This window comes from Galeopterus variegatus, unplaced genomic scaffold, assembly GCF_000696425.1.
Source record: "Galeopterus variegatus unplaced genomic scaffold, G_variegatus-3.0.2 Scaffold954, whole genome shotgun sequence".
NCBI classification, from domain to species: Eukaryota; Metazoa; Chordata; class Mammalia; order Dermoptera; family Cynocephalidae; genus Galeopterus; species Galeopterus variegatus.
In genome coordinates this window covers 305,415-324,454 of record NW_007727065.1, presented here as the reverse complement: position 1 = coordinate 324,454, position 19,040 = coordinate 305,415, and the positions used below count along the sequence as shown (strand labels likewise).

The following is a 19,040-nucleotide window of genomic DNA, read 5'->3' as shown; positions in this document are numbered from 1 at the left end:
AAACCAGACAGAAGCAATCATGTGGTCCCTGAGGCGACCCTCAGGGACCTGTCCCTGATAGACAGTGTCACTGAGGTCAATTCTTCTTAATTCAGAATGCAGTGCTCTCTGAGAAACCTTTCCTTTGTGTGTGGTTACTCAGCCTCCCCAGTTTCAGCCAAGCTTTCATTTGACGATCCTGAGACATCAGCTCAGAATCTCTTTCACCTTCACATTGCCCCAGAGATCACTGTTCCTTGGACCTCACCATTCTATCACTTCCTGCACTTTGGGGCTCTCTGGAAAAATTTCTCCCATAACTCTCCTTAATGTTATCATCCCCATTTTATGGATGAGGAACCTGAGGGTTAAACAGTTAAGTGCCTTAGGTCTAAGGCCTGCTGCTAGTTAAGTGACAGGATCAGAATTCAAAAGGAGGTCTCTGACTTCCAACTGTACACTGCTGACCATCATGCCATCCTGCTGCACGGACACAGCCCTACACTGGAAGGTCCTCAAGTCTTCCGGTTTTATCAGTAAGCTGAGAGGTGGTGGTTGGGAGCTGAATGTTCTTAAAACCATGGTGGACTCGAAGGGAAAAGGAAGGAGGGGGGCAACTGGTGGTCCCTAGTCAGGATGGCACTTAAAGAGGAAACTGTCTTGTTGGAAGGCCTTAGAGGGGTGGGCTGAAGGCAGCTTGGGGAAATGAGCAGTTAAGAGAGGAGAGGACAGGAAGAACGAGGGCTAGGAGATAACAACATGGAGAAGCAGGGCCTTGTTTCTTTTATCTGAAGAGGAAGGAGAAAACCTTCTGGGGACTTAGAGCAACCTATCAATCATGGAACTTTCCACAGCATGGTGAAAGTCTGGCCTGGATGGAAAGCGAAGAGTGAGACATTCTACGGGGCTGAAATGATGCTGGTTTTGCTCCTGTAAGGGTAGCAAAGAAAAACAGGTGGAAAGGAAAGACTGGGAGAGGGAGCAGACTTTGAAGGGTAAAGGCTCTGGTTGCACTTCCAACCCCAGGAACGCAGTGCCAGAGTGTCCCAGGCTGCAGGAGCTCTGAAAGGCTCTGTAATGCTGCTAACCTTCCCCAAAGATCCTGTTCTTTTCCAGACAGAAAGATGGACAGACACCCATGTGAACAGTTGGAAGCAGGTGCTGCAAACCAGGGAGAACATTCTCCCTCTGCTAACTGAAAGTGCACTGCGCTGAGCAGTGGGGTAGAGAAGGCACACTGGGGAGTGATGAATATTTTATCTGGAGAACTGGAGATCTCTTATAGCAATGGGGATGATACACATGCACTCTGCATTGCTTGAGAACTCGATGTTGCCCCTCTCCTAATAGCTTTCTGCTCTCTTGCCCCCAAAACAAAAATTGGTCCTGGCAGCGCACTCCCCTAGCCATGCAGCTGGCCAGGCCACCACCAAGAAACTGTCTTCAGGGGCAACACCTTCCCCTCCCTCTCACTGTTCCAAAGGCTGTTACCAAACAGGCTGCGAGTTTCCCCAGTTCATCCCACTCTTTCCAATCAGTGCTAATTGAACCACTTAACTCAAAGACAATAACATTTGTCGCTTCAAACCATTAAGAAAAGCGTCTCAGTTGAAGTGTTATGCATGAGGCTTGCTCTGGGATCTCACTACACACTCACATACAAACGTGCCCACAAATGCCCGGAAGGCACACACAACATGGAAACAAGCACACAACTAACAGAGCTCAAGGAGAAATTTTGCAAAAGCACAGTCAGCAAGTGTCAGCCTGTCTTTCTCAACAGGGTTTCCCGAATTTAAAAAAAAATAAATAAATTCACTGCCATTTCTAATTTGGGGCCTGGAAATTGCAGCTGTGGTCTGGCGCCCCCCCAGCCTCTGCCTCTCCTGTTCTCTGAGATCCAGATAAGTCCGGGGAAGAGAAACACAAACCTCAGATCCCACTGTCCTTGGTGATGAGAATCTTTAGGGGAGGAGAGAGGGGAGAAGGAAGAAATACTTCCCCTAGACCCTCCGAGGGACTGTCTCCTTCTCATCTGCCCCCTCACAAAGGATGCCTATAAACAATGACATTCCACTGAGGGCGGGCCCACAGGGCACACAGGTTTAATATGACCAAAAAGAACATCCTTGCCTGGAGTTTCAACACAGGCTCTAAAAGGGCCCAGGAAGAAGGGGAGTGGCTAGAGAAGCAGAGCTATAGTTGAGGACAAGGGACTTGAGATGTTTTGCTGCTCCAGTCCTCATGGGCTTTGGTGAGCAGGGGAAAACAACAAGTGAGGAAAGAAGAGGAAAAGAAGACAGAGGACGGGAAGGGGGAGAGTGACCCCCCCCCCCCCCCCCCCCCCCCAACGATTTTTACCACTGTGGGCAGAAGGGTAAGAATGGATTTTTCTCCTGTGAGTGACTTAATATAGCTCAGGGCAGATCTTAGCTCTGCCACTCCTTATGCCAGTGTGACTTTAAGGTAGCCAGTTAACTTCTCAGTTCCCACCCTCTAGGTGGGGGCAGAATTAGATCTCTGAGTTCCCCTCCAGCTCTCAATCCCCCCGACTCTGTACAGCCCGTAGCTCTGTACCTGAAAGTTGCAGGCTCATCTCCTCCCACATGTTCCTTTCCTGCTGCGACCAGGGCCTAACTGCTCTGCTGCATGCAGCCCTCTGTCCTCTGACTCTGAGGGCCTCTGCTCATCTAGTTTGCTTCTTTTTGAGCTCTGAGACTGTGCCAAGAGGGGTTGCCTCTTCTGCTACAGGATTCCCAGTCTGCTGTCTCCTTTTAAAGCCCACTGAGTAACATTAAGCCTCATCAAGTTGCTGGAATACAGTCTGTATGTTTTTGAGGATCACAGAGAACAGACAAGAAGCTGTTAGAATGGAGACAGGCAAATGTTAGCCTGACCTTTAAAAAGGGGGGCGGAAGTGGGGAAGAAAGGAGAGAAAAGAAAAGAAAGATGATGAATTCTATGAACCACAGGTAAGAAATCTTGAAGTCTGTTCTGGACCAAGTTCTACAATCAGTTGTTGAAATGTGGTTTGTGAGCTCTTGGAAGATGAAGAAAATAATCATTGAGAGGTGATGCATGCTCATAAAAAATGAGTCATATTAACATAATTTCCTTTGTAGGTGGAGTCACTAGTCTTTAAAACAAGGAATCTATCATAAACCTGTTTTTCCCCAGGGGCTAAAATACTTTAGGTGGGTCAATGACAGGGCACAAAATGAAAACCACAAACTGAGTTATTCCCTTTTCAATTATCTCTCAACTCTGATTATGTGAAGGAGAAAGTCTCAGTTTGCTGCTAATGTGTCTTTAGCATCTCTTAACAAAAGAGTGGCAGAGCCTTGTAGGCAAATAGGATTTAGTCAGAATTCAGGAACACTGTTCTGCATTCTATGTACAGTGGGTACATGCATCTGTGCATTCAACTGAGGCTAGAAAATATTTAGAAAAAATTACACCTGTACTGTACATGTACAGATGTTTTTCTTGTCATTATTCCCTTAACAATATAGTATACTGACTATTTACACAGCACTTACATTGCATTAGGTATTATAAGTAATCTAGAGGTGATTTAAAGTACATGGGAAGATGTGTGTAGATTATATGCAAATACTACACCATTTTATATCAGGGACTTGAGCATCCATGAATTTTGGTATTGAGGGAGGTCCTAGAACCAATCACCACCAATACCAAGGGATGACTGCATTAATTCTTAAGGTTTCCTTTCATTTATGGTAAGTGATATTTGTCCATTTAAGGAAGATTCCTTTAAAATAAATTATTTCAGAAAGAACAGAGTGATTCAAAGAAAACTATTAAGGGAATAATAGTACAGGTGGTACTTGGATTTGGCAAAAGCACAAAGATGGTATAAAAATATCTGAGGTTTGGAAGATACAGCTGTAAAGGAAATGTAGCTGGGCAAACAGCAGGGAAGACACCACTCGGTGGCACTTCTGCTGCCTGAGTCTACGGACACTCACTGCGGGAAGGTCCACTGGTTGCCCACTCAATGGCCATTTCTGCCTTCTCCCTGCTGACAGGTCCCCATCATTTTTTCTTGTATGTGACTCAGGAAAATGCTGACTGATCTAAGTTATTTGTTGTGCCATGAACCCCTCTGGCAGTTGAGGGAAGCCTATGGAACTCTTAGCAGAATAATATTTTTAAATACATAAAATAAAATACATAGGCTTGAAAAGGAAACAAATTATAGTGAAACAGTTAAAATATTTTTAAAAACCTATCAAAATCAGGATACAGTAAATACATGGTTTCTTTATTAACAAACTAAATAAGATCTAGCAGCAGGTCTAAAAACTACTATAATTTCAGAGCAGTGATAAGAGTAAACAATATGTTAAAATTCCTGCAATTACTGTAATGTGATATGAAACTATTTTTGATTTTTGTCGGTGATAAAGTCATAGATACACAAGTTTTACTACATTTTAAAATTTATATTCATATTCAAAGGAAATACTAAATTTTAGTTAGAGGCTAATAAAAATGAAGACATAATTTTTTTCTATCAAATTCATGGACCCTATACATCACTGGCCTCAGCCAACTCATTGGCATGGAGGAGCTGTGTTCCCTTTCCTGGTCCCACATGTTGGTTTAGGAGTGGGCACATCATCCAGACCTGCATAATAAGATGTAAAAGGAAGTCAGCTGAGAGGCTTATGGGGAAGGATTTTTTTTTTTGCACTTTTAAAAATGCACAACTAACTATGCTTCCCCTGACTTTGGTGTGTGCGCATGCAATGCCTGGAGCTATGGCAACCATCTTGCAGCCAAGCCAAGAAAGGCAGAACAGAAAGATAGAAAGAACCAATGTGCCTGATTCTGACCTAGGACCACATCTCAGTTAAACCAACCCACCCTGAAGCTGTCCTATTTTGGGACTGACTTTTTATACGAGATGATAAGTCTCTGTAACATTTAAGCTACTTGGATGTCCTATTACCTGCAGCAGCACAAAACACCTATAGTCTAAAAGTGACCCAAGAATCTTTACCGTAGTTACACGTCTTTTTCAACCTCCATAACAAAACTAGGTGGTTGGATCCCCTAATATTTCATTGTCACAGGGTAGGGCAGGGATTGCTCTGTGCCCCAAGCCCATCTCTGTCCTTTTTTTCAGCCTCTCAGCCTCCTCAATGTAGAGCAGAAGAGCTGTCTAATGAGAACTGACAAGATGGAGGCCATAGGGACTGCTGATGACATGAGAGAAAGCTCTCAGCAAAGGATGCCACCCAGAGGGCTGGAGCACGGCTTAGAGCTCCATTCTGGGCACAGCTACTGGGGTAGGCAGCAGGAGGAGTCAGGGTCCATGGAAAGTTGGTTTAGAAAAGAGGGAACAGGCCGCCCAGAATAGTTGTGAAGTTAAGAGACAGAGAGTTGAGGTTTTCAGATTCTTAACTGGCTCTGAGCCAAATATCATGGCTGATACCACTATAGTTCTTTACAAGAGCTCCTCTTTTTCCCCCCATCTGCTCATATCTGCCTCTGGTTTCCATTCCATCAGTGTGCAAATTTCTTAATTCATAGCCATAAATCTGATAGAAAGCTTGGAGAAGACATCAGACAGACAGACCCCATAATCTCTGCTAATCCTGTAATCAGGAGCTAAACCTAGAACACAAATGGATTTGCAAAATAAGGATTTTAGAAACTCAAATGGCATTAGCAGGTCTCAGAGACAAATGTAAAAAACAACTGAATGAGATCTATCAATACAGAAACAGATACATTTCTTCTACTCCATATGAACTATTTGGAAAAGTAAAGGACCGAATATGAAAAGGCTGTTATACCTCCAAGGATGAGAGCAAAGCCATTTTAACAAGTCCGTTCTTGAAGATTTTCTTAAATTGCTTGGGAGTAGGAATAGGAGGAAGAACAAAAGATGGGAGGTGGGGTAGGGGAAAGGGAAGACAAGACTCTTCTTAAAATTCTAAACCCCTTTTTATTATCTTTGTTCCAAAACCAAGGAATTATTTCAGCAAAGAGCAAGGAAGGAAGAATGGGTACAGAGCTATGCTATCTACCCTAAGTAAGTCATTGTGCAGTATATACATATATTGAAACAACACACTGTACCCCACAAATATGTACAAGTAAATGTTAACATGTTTTTAGTTAAGAAATAAAGTAAAATAAGTGTGTTGTACATGCATAGGGCCCATGCAGAAAATTCCGTGATAACCAGCTTTCAAGTCACTGGTTTCAGATTTTCTGCTAACCTGACCTATTCCAGGGGACAAAGGTCTCTGGGAATAAGGCAGGGCTGCATCTGTCTACAAAGCCAGATTCTCCAGGAGGCTGCCTGTGCCTTTGTGGATGGGGACTGAGTAAATCCTTCTGGGCTACACGTCAGGGCTGCAAAGCTCCTTGACCACAATGAGTGGGGAAGCGTAACACACAAACCATTAGTGCCACTGGCCCAAGTGTGGTGATGGGGCACTCAAGATAGGAGATGAATCTGGCACAAACTCTCTTTCCTTGAGCCAAATGAAAACATTTCATTGGGTTTTCTTCTCCTCCGACTACCCAGATGTCAAAGCAATAAGTCTGGGGCCACATCTCTGTTCTTTTTGGGGAGAGCTTCTTTTCAGGAGAAGGTGAGTGCAGGCCAATGCAGGAGACCCTATTCTGTTCACCTCTGTCACCAGACAGTCTTTCTCAGGCCCATAGCCCTTGCCTCTGCACCATCCCTCTCCTAAAGGCTTCTAAAATAAAAGGGAAAGAAAAAATTAGTTTTGTTACATTGTCCAATGTAATAGACACTCTTTGGAAAGTGTTACAATTTTGGGGGCCGGCCCATGGCTCACTCGGGAGAGTGTGGTGCTGATAACACCAAGGCCACAGGTTCGGATCCCTACATAGGGATGGCTGGTTAGCTCACTTGGGAAAGCGTGGTGCTGACAACACCAAGTCAAGGGTTAAGATCCCCTTACCAGTCATCTTTAAAAAAAAAAAAAAAAAGAAAGAAAGCGTTACAATTTTTACTACACTATATTATTTATGATGGACTAAATATGGACAGCCATAAATTTTAATTGCATGTTTGTCCAAAGAGTTGGACATCAGGTCCCTTGATCAATATATTCAAAATAATTAGGGCAAAAGAGATAAAAAGAGGTTTTAACCTGGCAAAGGTGAAGCCAGTATGAGAAAACCAGCATCATGAAAAATGAGGGGACAGGGAGAACTGGTTTCACCTCTGAGATGGAGCATCTTAGACAAAATTCCACCACCCCCTCTGGCTTCTCTCATGAAGAAGATGTGGCCTAAAGACTAAGACCAACCGCCCCTTCACTTGCCAGTGCCACTGTCTTCTAGAATCACATGTGAGTGCGAGACCTTAGAAAATTCTTCCAATACCCACTTGATTCTTTTCCTTCTCAGAAAATAGGAGGTAATGAGAACAGTCTTAGGCTGGCCAGTTAGCTCAGTTGGTTATAGCATGGTGTTGATAACACCAAGGTCAAGGGTTTGGATACCAGTACCAGCCACCTACATAAAAAAAAAAAAAAAAGAAAGAAAGAGTGAGAGAGAGCATGTGAGTATGTGAGTCAGGGTTATGTGTTTAGAAAACTCATTAATAACAAATAACATTTTTAAAGAGAAAGACTCAGACTGAGAAGCAGCTGGCAGGAGCCAACACCTTTGGAGGCATTAAAAATGAGGCAGTGTTGGTGGCGGTGCTGCCAATGACCAGAGACACGCCTGGCCTCCTACCACAGTGAGCACTCCTCTTGGTCTCAAAGAATTTTACCCCACAGCTGCCAGAGGTTTAGAAGTGGAAGGTCTAATTTCTGCCCCTTTTTCAGACAACAGCAGCAAAAGCGGACTCTAACTGGTCAGGAAATCAGAAAGTTCAGGCCACAGCCCAGGTCCTGGTGGGGGAAAGAGTGATGCACCAGTCCAGCAGGATGAGCAGCAGCAGAGTGTTGAACACTGGCTACCTCCTTCTCAGGCTCCTGAGGTTTCCACTAGAGAGAAGAATGAGAATGTCCCCGATTTATTGCTTGGTTGGTCTGTTCATATTCATATTCTCTTTTTTTTACTTACTGCCTCTCTCTTGTGCACAGACATAGCCTTGAATAGATCTCACTGACTGGCATTTGGAGGCAGTCTGCCAGAAGCCAGGCAGGAAGGAGGAAGCTTAAATTGCTCAGTGTGTCTGGGATCCCAAGATGGTCTCCTCTTGGGGAGGGATCCCCAAGGGCTCCCTGCAAAGCACCACCAAGGTGCTGGGCCAGAGAGGCCATGTGCAGGGGAGGGAGGGGGCCCTGTCCAGTTCAGACACTGCTTACTTACACAAAGAATCCTTTCAGAGTTATTGGCTGGCAGGGCTCCTCACAGGTTTTCTTCAGGGATCATGTACTGAATACAAATCAAGCAGCCTCACTGGGCTGCCACACACTGGCCATAGTCACCAAGAAAGTGATAGAGAATGAGGGCTCTTCTAGTGTCCAGGAGTCATGGTAGGAAACCCCCCAGATCTGCAGCTGGTAGACCCACAAAGCCGGGGGCTTTAACATCCCTATTAGAAGCAGAGCCATCTCAGCCTGGTGTCCTTCAGAGAAACAGTTTAAAGTAGACCAAGACAAAAGGTTCCTAAGAGCACTCTGCTTAGCATTCTTGGTAGTGAGGCAAAAATTGAAAGAAAGAGATTCACGGCCAGGGGGTGGTGTTCGTAAGGAGAGTAAGGTTCAAGTTAGTCATGTTACCCTTGGTTAAAAAGACATAAATCTACCTATGAGCTCTGGCCAAACTCGTAACAGTATGTGAGAGAGACAGCAAGTAAAATTGAGAGAATATGTATATGAAGAGACCAACTAACCAACTAATAAATTGGGGACATTCTAATTCTTCTCTCTAAATCTGATAGAGGAGCTGAGGGTCCCACCTCCTTTAGTTCATGTTCGCCCACCCCTAATTTCTCTAGATATAAAGGAGATTCCCACTGGAAGTATTTGCATCTAAAAACATGGACCAAGAGCAGGCTGGAGGCTGGGTAGATCTAATCCCTGACGAAGCTCATATTATAATGAAAAAGGCACACAGTATCGAGGAACCTGTCAGCCAACCCACCCATCAGTTGTTTGATGACTCATGGAGAAGCCAGTGGTGTGATTTCTGTTTCCAATGCTGCACTCACCTGTACCTCTAAGGGTCAAGAGTTTGTCCTTTTGCTCAAGGATGGGTTGGGGGTAAGGACAGTCACAGCAATGACTGAGACAAAATTCAAGCCCACATTTCCATTATGAATCTTTTAATTCTCCCCTGAAACCCCTTAGATGAGGCAAATGAACATACCAAGGAACCCACATTACTAGGTCAGTACTGGACGATGAACTGAGGTCATAGTCATACCAACTGGAGGGAGGAAATCCCTAGCTACAGCTAAAGCTGGAAGCATAAAATTGAAAACAATTAGCAAATTGTGCAAGGTGGCTTGATGGCCACAGATGCTGACCCACGAAGAAACTGAACAACAGATCAAGAAGGCTTGCAGTGCCAACATGGCACTGCTCTACAAACCAAGGGGATTAAGATGGCTTGGAGGCCATGGAAGAGATGCAAGAAGAAACCACAGAAAAGGACATAACAGGTTCCAAGTCAAACTGAATAGATTAAAAACACAGAGAAAGTTCCAAGCTGAGTATACGTCTTAAATTCAGTCAGAAATTCCATAGGGTAAGGAATAAAAACATACCAAAAGTATGTTCCCATTTTGTTAACACTTTCTAAATGCTCATTTTTTTTCCCTCTGGAGTACTGAGTTGCTCAGTAAGAGGCCCTAGAATATTCCCAGGAGAATGGCTGTAAGCCATGTGACTTTTAAAAAAAATTTCTTTGACACACCCATTGTTTAGGGAAATGTAGTCACAACAAGAAGAAACATCTTCCCTCAAGGCTAAAAAGAGTCAGTGACCAAGCTGGAGAAGGACCCAGGTGGCCTGGGCTCCTGGTCAGACTTACCAAACACAGCTGTTCTCTCTGTCTCCCCTTCAGTGTTTTAAATTAAGAATTTGTTTACGGAATTGTTTGTTCTTTAGTCATGCAAAATTTGGGGACTGACAGCTAATAGAGATGAGGACCCTGGACAGAGGGAGACAGAAGTTATGGGCTCCTCTCTTTGCCCAGCCGGTGCCCGCCGACTGTGCTACAGCTCAGGCACTCAACGGGATATTTATAGCTGCCTTTAAATTTACCCAGCTCTCCATAAAGCGAGGTAATGGGGCGCCCTTTACTGCTGCTAGTGGTGATTGTCCTAACATTCTTTAATTAGCAAAAAGCGTTGGCACAGCCACTTTCAAAGCATTTGATCTTACTGTCCTCGTGTTCCCTATTTCAGGTTCAACAGACCGCACTCCCTTTGGAGGAAATGCACTTTAGCAAATTTGAAAATGACAGGTATATGCACACGTGAGCCAGATATCTGTGTACTTGTGCTCACTCTTCTGCTCACATATTCACAACTGCCAAGAACCTGTGAGCCTTTGTGATACCTCCATAAAACTTTGTTCATAAAGCTATCGCAAGGGGCTAGGAATTCTAAAAATTGAGGACTGGAGAAATAAGGTCACTAGGATCCTCAACTTTTCCAGTATAAAAAAAAAAAATTATAAAGCTGGCAATTTTTCACCTATCTTTTCAAAGAATATATAGAGAGAGTAGGGCTGGGGCTATTGATATACCATTAGGTAGGCCTGAGCTCTTGTCCACATGGCCCATTAAAGAACAGTTCTCATCCCTCTGAAATAATTAATTCACTAGTATGACCTAGGTATTGGAAACAAAATGGGAAGGGACTCTGCTTTCATGGAGGTATATAATAAACAAGTAAACAAATACATAAACAAGATAATTTCAGTTAATGGTAAGTAAAATAAAACTGAATGATGTGACCATGACTGGTGGGGCTACTTTAGACAGGGCAGTCTCTGAAGAGACCTGCTCAAGAAGAAGCCAGCCATCTGAAGATGTGGGGAAAGAATACTCTAGGTAAAGGAGAAAGCAAAGGCCTTAATGGGGAGAACCAGTTTAAGAGCATCCCAGGAAAAGAAAGATGACCAGTGTAGCTGAATTGCAGGGAACGAGAAGGAAGATGATAAAATATGAGGGCAGAAGTACAGGCAAGGAATGAAAGCTTAGGGCCTGTGGGTCCTGTTAGGCAATTTGGTTGTTATTCAAATTATGAAGCAAAGACAATGGAGCCTTTTAAGCAAATCAATAACATAATCTGATATAATGTCACAAAGACCATTTTGGTTGCTATGGAGAACAGACTATAGAGGACGAGAGTAAAAACCTATGTCTTGAATAGATTACTTTCTAGTTTTGAATAAATGATAGTTTTGAATAAGTGTTCTGTGGTTATGTAAGATGTTAACACAAGAGGAAGCGGGTGAGGAGTATATGGGAACTTGGCACTATTTTGGACCTGTCTGTAGGTCTAAAATTATCTCAAAAATTAAATTAAAAAAAAAATTAACTGTTAAAGACAAACAATGAAAACCACCTTACACCTTAAATGAAAAACTAAAAGTTGTAAGTTATGTGCAGTACCAACAGCAGATGAGTCTAGGAGGAAGGAGAAAAAAGAAAAAGGATTCTCTCAATAACTGACTGAACAAAATAATTCCTTTCTACACCAGTTTCTGTATTAGAAAATAGTAGGTGCTACTACTATTACTATATGCTGAAGTCGACTGTGATTTCCCTCACTTGCTTCTAGTCCAACAATACCATGAAATAAGTACAGTTATTAATCCCACTTTACACACGAAGAATCTGAAGCTTAAATAACACACACACACACACACACACACACACACACACACACACACACACACACACAGTATGCAAGAGGCAGAATTGGGATTTGAACCCAAAGTTTGCCTGATTCCAATAATACTACATACCCACCACTATGCTATAATTTCCACTAGCATGTGCACACACACACGTGCACACCCATACATGCACGTATTCTTATGTAACATATTTTGAGAACTCAGTTTGGAGAAAAAAATGTTTGGGCTTTCCCCAACTAAAATATGAATAAATTTATACACACATTATGTGTCTGTGAAAAGACTAATTGTAACTATTGGCATGGGCCCCTGATGATCACATTTGTCTGGATACTTGAAAAGCCATTCTATTCATAACGCCCAGCTCCACAACTATACCCACTGGCTCTGATTGGAGGGGTCCCTTAATCTCCCATGAACATGAAGCTCAACATTTTCATTACAGATGAGCCAAATTCTGCAGCAATGCCAAAAAGTACTTTTAGTATTACTGGTAAATGCTTAAATGTTGCAAGATTTGGGGGATAAAATCTAGAGACCATGGAAAGAAAGAGTGAGAAAATTATTAAGAGATGGAATCAAGGCAAACAGAAAATATCAAGAGGCAGATTTCTCTTAGAAGAGTTTGTCTTGTCAGCCTGCCCCCTTCTCTCAGCCCAGGTGATGTTTCCTGACTGCGGGACTCTCTCCCTTCCCAGTGGGAAGACCCAATAGCCACACAGCTCACACTTGGCTCCTCATAAGCACAGAAGCACAGCAGAGTCACCTGCTGGTTGTCAAATGCACCCTCCCCTTCTCCTTCCTCTTAAATGTCACATTGCAGCAGAGGTTTAGAGTTTGGGTTCTGGACAGATTTAAGATTGAAACCTGGCTCTATCACTGTAGTGGCTGAATGAGCCCCAGAAAGATAGGTCCATGTCCTGAATCCCTGAATCCAATGACAAGTGTCCTTATAAGTCACAAAGAGGAGAGACATAGACCGACACGGAGGAGGCAGAAATTGTAGTGATGCAGTTACAAGTCAAGGGATGCGGACAGCTACCAGAAGCTGGAAGAGGCAAGAGGCAAAGAATGGTTCTCTAGAGTATTTGGAGCACAGCCTTACCAGATTTTGAATTTTTAGCCTCCAGAACTGTGAGAGAATATTTCTGTTGTTTTAAACCACCCACTATGTGGTAATTTGTTATGGCAGCCTTAAGAAACGAATTCAGTCACTCTTTAGTTTTGTGATCCTGAGAAAGCTTCTGAAATTAACCTGCAAAATGAGGAAATCTAATGGTACCTACTTCACAGAGCTGTTTCGAGGATTCTCCTAGGTGTAACTGAACACAGTGCCAATTACCTATCAATGTCACAGTAAACGTTGCTATTAAAATCATATCATTACTGCTAGAGAAAGGCAATAAAAGGGGATAAACCACTAGGGCATGGAATGCGCCAGTGCACCTGCAGAGGTGCATTTTCAGGGCTCTTTAGTCTTACCATGTAGGTGACTGCATCTAGAACAGATAGTACAAGAGGCAGATTGGTAGTTGGGAGGTTTTTCCCTTCACTCATCCCTGGCAGCCCACAAAGAAACTAACCCCAGAGGAGATAGAAAGGCCCTTCTATTCTACAGCTGTTGGCCATTTTTATTAAACATTTTGTCTTTTCTTAGCTGAGATTAATTTTTTTTTTCCTTTTTTTGTCTTTTTTCGTGACCGGTAACGGGATCGCAACCCTTGGTGTCGTGCCTCAGATGGGTAGTTGGGAGGTTTTTCCCTTCACTCATCCCTGGCAGCCCACAAAGAAACTACCCCCAGAGGAGATAGAAAGGCCCTTCTATTCTACAGCTGTTGGCCATTTTTATTAAACATTTTGTCTTTTCTTAGCGGAGATTAATTTTTTTTTTCCTTTTTTTGTCTTTTTTCGTGACCGGTAACGGGATCGCAACCCTTGGTGTCGTGCCTGCACCATGTTCAACCAGTGAGCGGACCGGTCTCTATATGGGATCCGAACCCTTGGCGGGAGTGCCACCGCGCTCCCAAGCGCCGCACTCTACCGAGCGCGCCACCGCGCTGGCCCATTAGCTGAGATTTTAAAAAATTGCTTTGGATGGGATCTGCAGGGAGAGTGCTTTTTTGTCCATTCCCTTCTGACTGCCTTAAAGAGCAGAGTCCTTAGGGGAAAAGAACAGTGGATTTTGAGGGCACTTGCAAGAGTGGGTAACTCTAGAATAGCTGTGCTGCCTTGAATCATTGGGCTCAATAAATAAAATCCATTCCCTTTATGACTGTGAGTAGTAATGGCACAGCCAGCCTCACTATAGGATCACAGACAAGAAAAATAGCCTTCCTTTTGCAATGCTGACTTTTTCTATTAAACAGAAACTTCATGACCAGTTGACCCTGGAGGTGTATTTGTACACGTGGGTGGAAGAGAGTGAGACAGAAACACACACAAGCACAAGCACATACACACACAATGTGTTCATTGTCTCTGGTAGGAGGAGGTGACTATTTCCATGTAGGCCATTTCTTCAAATGTTTGTCATTACTAATTCACCAATCCACTGATACTTTCCTTCCTTTTGTAGAGGGCAATTTCCTTACTATTCTTTATTTCCTCCCGTTTCACAAAGCTCTTTTTTGTCTTTGCTCTTGTTCTGTTCCTGCCACTGATGGACCTACCCTCAAGGGGCCTAAAAGCCTATTGGAAAAAGCAAGATGGTACCCTGCTCACTCCTGGCAAACCCTGTGAGGCATTATGGACATCTAGTGGCTGCTCATAATAATGCCTCAACGATGCACATCAGGCTGGGAGGTGGTCTAGCCCTGGGCTTTACCAGAAGCCCAATTATCCTGTCCAGGTGGGGCAGTGCCAGGTACTCTAGATGACCCCTTGGTCATCCCCTTAGATAACCATTTCTACCACCTCCTATTAGGGCTCCAAAGTCACTCAGAATGGCAGACTGGCTCTATCAAAGATCATCTTTATCCCAATCTAGCAAAGTATATTAGCACCTGCATACATGACCATGGAAGATGGGCATTTGGAAATATCTTCAAGCCCCAGGTTTAAATGCCAATTAGCCATACATTGTCATTTGACTGAGGAGCTAAATTCAGAAGGGACAGAGTCTGATACTAATTAGTCATGTGGCTTTAGGTAAGTCACTGTGCCTCTCTGAGCTTCATTAGTGACATCTGTAAAATGAGAGGTTAAACCCAGATAACCTCCAAGGTCCCTTTAACCTTAACATTTTGTGATCTATGAGCCTTTTTTTACTAGCTGGGAAAACATAACCTGATCTACTCTGCTCTGGCACCATGGAGCTCTAGATTTAACTGAAGGAAGCATTCTCTCCTCAACTTTATGGCCCATTTCCAAGACTTGACTATAATCCCAAAGGGTCAACTTTCTTTAGAGAGCTACATACCTGAGAAGGGGTGGGAAACATTGACTATGAGAGTTGCAAGGAACTTTCTAGTCCATTCCCTTGATCTTTTAAATGAAGAAACCGAGGTTTCAAGCCAATTTAAGATTTGTTACATGTCTAATCAGTGGTAGAATGGGGACTAGAACTCAGGTGTCCCAATCTTAATGCAGGGTCCCTTCTACAATACCAAGATGCTGACATAGGCCCTGTTCAGTCATCATAGGCTTCTTCAGCTCTCTCTGGCTTTCTCACAGCAGTCTCTCAGCGTGAAACTGCTGGTGAAAACATTCTCAACCCAGTGTTTCTTTCTTCTCTTCCTCTTAAGGTTAAGCCTTCTTCTTCCCTTATTCCTCAGTGGCACCACTGCTAATCAAGGAAGCAGTCAGAACCAGGGGCTGTGAGGAGCAATAGACTGGGGCTACATGGTACTTGGGTTACCAAGATTAGAGGTTGCAGCCCCACTTTCACTTTAGAAGGACTGTGTGCTGTGATGGTCCCACAGCCTTCTCTTTAGTCAAATTTGTAGGTACAATGGTGCTTTCCTAGTCCAGATGACCTACAGAGGGGAAAGTAGCCCCATGTAGAAATCCACAGAGCTTGGGTATACTTTCCTTCATCAATAGCAGTCGCAAATATTCACTGTGACACAACCTCATTATTAAGTACTGGTCTGATCCAAGTCATCCCACCCTTCCAACTACCTTCACAGTGCGGGGGCAGAAGCTTCTGATTGCTGGACATAGAGCTGAACAACAAGTCCTGAGTTTGCCTACAAGAGCAGGAAACCAGAGCTGGCCTGTGGTTCACTTGGGAGAGTGTGGTGCTGATAACACCAAGGCCACGGGTTCGGATCCCATATAGGGATGGCTGGTTAGCTCAATGGGTAAGCATGGTGCTGACAACACTAAGTCAAGGGTTAAGATCTCCTTCCTGGTCATCTTTAAAAAAGAAAAAAGAGCAGGAAACCAGCCCAAACAGAAGCCCTCTTCTGCCTGAGATGGGAGGGGGACCCATATTCCAGTGTGCCATTTAGACTCTGGCCAGGGTCTCCTTTGGCACTGGACCACTCTATTAGCTTGATACCAGTTGCAGGAGAGGAACCTCTCACAGAAAGTTTCTGATTTTCCTTCACAAACCTGTCAGACTAGGTTCACCTGTCCAAAGTCAACAAGACTGGAGTGTCCTGTTTGAAGCTGAGGATATACAGGTGGGGCTTTAGTCAAGAATGCAAAAAGAGCCATTAAGAGCCCAATGGAACTAAACCCTACTATAGGGGTTTGACTTATCCTCTATTTCTCTTTCATTCTTTTTCTTGATTAGTCATCGTGAGTGAAACAAGTTCAATATTTATTTTCTCATCCCATCCTTTCCCCCCCTCACTGAACTTTCATACAACCTTTCCCCACTTTGCCATCACCACTTACTCTATGCAGAGTAGACACAGTGAACACTCTTGTTAGTGATGAAAACACTAGGCTCAGGGTGTGGAGACGGGATTGAAAGGCTGGTTCTGTCAGTTTCTGAGTGTATGACCTTGAGAGAGTTATTTGCTTGCCTGAACTAAGTGTCTTCATCTATAAGATGGAGACAACTGTGGCAATTACTTCACTGAGTAAATTAAGATTAAACAAGAACGGATATAAGTTCCTAGTATGGTGGATAGCATATAGTACATGAACATCCCAATAAATGACTATCGAAGTGAATGAATGAAACCTGAGTTCTCCTTCCACTGGGAGAATACTTTGGGGAATCACCTCCATGTCCAAGTTCCTTGACATCTGAGGTCTGCTAGAGTTCAAATCCTGGTTCTACCACTTACTAGTGACCCTGGGCAACATATGAGGGTACTTCAAAAAGTTCATGGAAAGGCTGGTATTCTTTTTTTTTTTTTTTTAAGATGACCAGTAAGGGGATCTTAACCCTTGGCTTGGTGTTGTCAGCACCACGCTCAGCCAGTGAGCGAACTGGCCATCCCTATATGGGATCCAAACCCGTGGCCTTGGTGTTATCAGCACTGCACTCTCCTGAGTGAGCCACAGGCCGGCCCCAAGACTGGTATTCTTTTAATTCTGTTTTTCCACAAGCATTACGAAGTACCTGTGTACCCATTCATAAAACGGTTAAGAGGATTGCTGGGAAAATTAACAGTGGTTCACACACAGTAAGGGCTCAATAAATATTAACTATTAATGTTATAATGTGACTGCAAATGCAAATAGAAAGGTCTTCGTAAAGAATGCGGAATCCAACTTGCCCATAATAGAACTGTTTCCAGGACTTCAAGAATCTCACAGCATATATATAAGAGATTGAGGTTACTGGGCAGCAGATAATAACTGAGATATGTGTGGCATGATTCAGAGCTGAGAAATCCAGGACCTCCTAGTGCTTGAGCAATAGCCTGCAGGTGATGAGGGTTTAACAAGCTACCTTGCCAGAAATCACACAGGGAGATGGGTGGGGAATGGGGAGTCTGGAGGCTGCGCTTGAAAGGAAGGGATATTAAACCAATGCCATATTCTACTGGATCAGCTTCCCGGGGCTTGGCCACAGATCTCCCCAACCTCACTCGGCAGAGAAAGGGGCAGTATTTTTCGGCAGAGGGAAGAGGCTGACCTGGTCCTGTTCTCTTACACTACTCGGCCAAATATCCCAGGGTCTCTGCTAACCAAAAATAGAGACAAGCACTCCCTTCCCAGCAAACTGCTACCCCAGGTTGCTACACAGTTCTCAGGGAGTCCTACTAAGAGTGTGGCTCAGTGAAGCTCGTGGGGGCAGAAGGCCTAAACCACTCGCCTCCCTTTCTCTGGGTGCAGGGGTGATGACAGGGACGACACAGGCTGCCAAGAGCGAAGCGACGGCTGCAGCTCCATGAATGAACGGGTTGCGCGTGGGTTCTGGAGTTCACCTCAATCATTCCTGCCGGCCGCTGCGCTGTCAGGTTGTCATTACCCCTGCTCCTGGCACTTGGTCTTTCCTTCCACTGTTTCCCGCCCCCGCAACCCTCATTAATAAAACTATCATTTAAAATCCTAGTTAGAGCCCAGGAAGGGAGAGGAAGGACGGGCTTCAGTGCAGCAGGGAAGCCCCAGCTCCCACCCGCCCCGGCTCCCGCCCGCCCCCGAGTAGCGGCCACCCAGAGGCTCGCTCCAACCGGCCCAAAATAGCAGCGAACGCCTGCGACTTGCGCGCGGCTCCTCACTTGACGCTCACTCCGGCTCGCTCGCCTGCTCGCCCGGCCCTACTCCCCTCGTCTAGAGGGGGTGGGGAGGAAGCGGCAGAGGAGGGGAGAGGGGGGTGGGCCGAGAGGAGGAGAGGGAGGAAGGGAGGAAGGGAGGAAGGGAGGAAGGAAGGAAGGAAGGAGGGAAGGAGGAAGGCGGCCGGCCGGCCGGAGGCACGGAGCGCAGGGTTGCGCGGCCGGCGCGGCGCTGGCAGGCGACGGCGTTAACCCCTCGAGGGCAGGCGGCGGAGGGAGCTGTGTTACACATAAGGGCACTGCATCACGCTAATCTTCTCCCCAGAACAGTATGCGTCAGCAGTACATTCACGTTCTGACTGAAGGACAAAAGGATGAGAGAGCAGTCTGCGTGGCTGCTGCCTGCAATACCGCGAGCCCGGCGCCAAGAGGAGACGGTGGGCGCCGAGGGCAGGGGCACCGCTGTTGCTGCTGCCGCCGCCGCCGCTAGCCAGCGGGGGCCATGTTCCCGGGCTCCAGTGCGTTTCCCGCAGCCGCGACCCCCGCTGCTCCTGCCGCAGCAGTCCGCGGACAGCGCAACCAGTGAAGGCGCCGCCGGCCGAAG

At 44.9% G+C, this 19,040-nt stretch overlaps 1 protein-coding gene across 1 annotated transcript in view; it reads right to left on the bottom strand.

The window, feature by feature from the left end:
- The window catches only part of LOC103591265 (staphylococcal nuclease domain-containing protein 1), a 354,022-nt gene that overhangs the window by 42,288 nt on the left and 292,694 nt on the right, over positions 1–19,040 (bottom strand). The window lies entirely within an intron of this gene.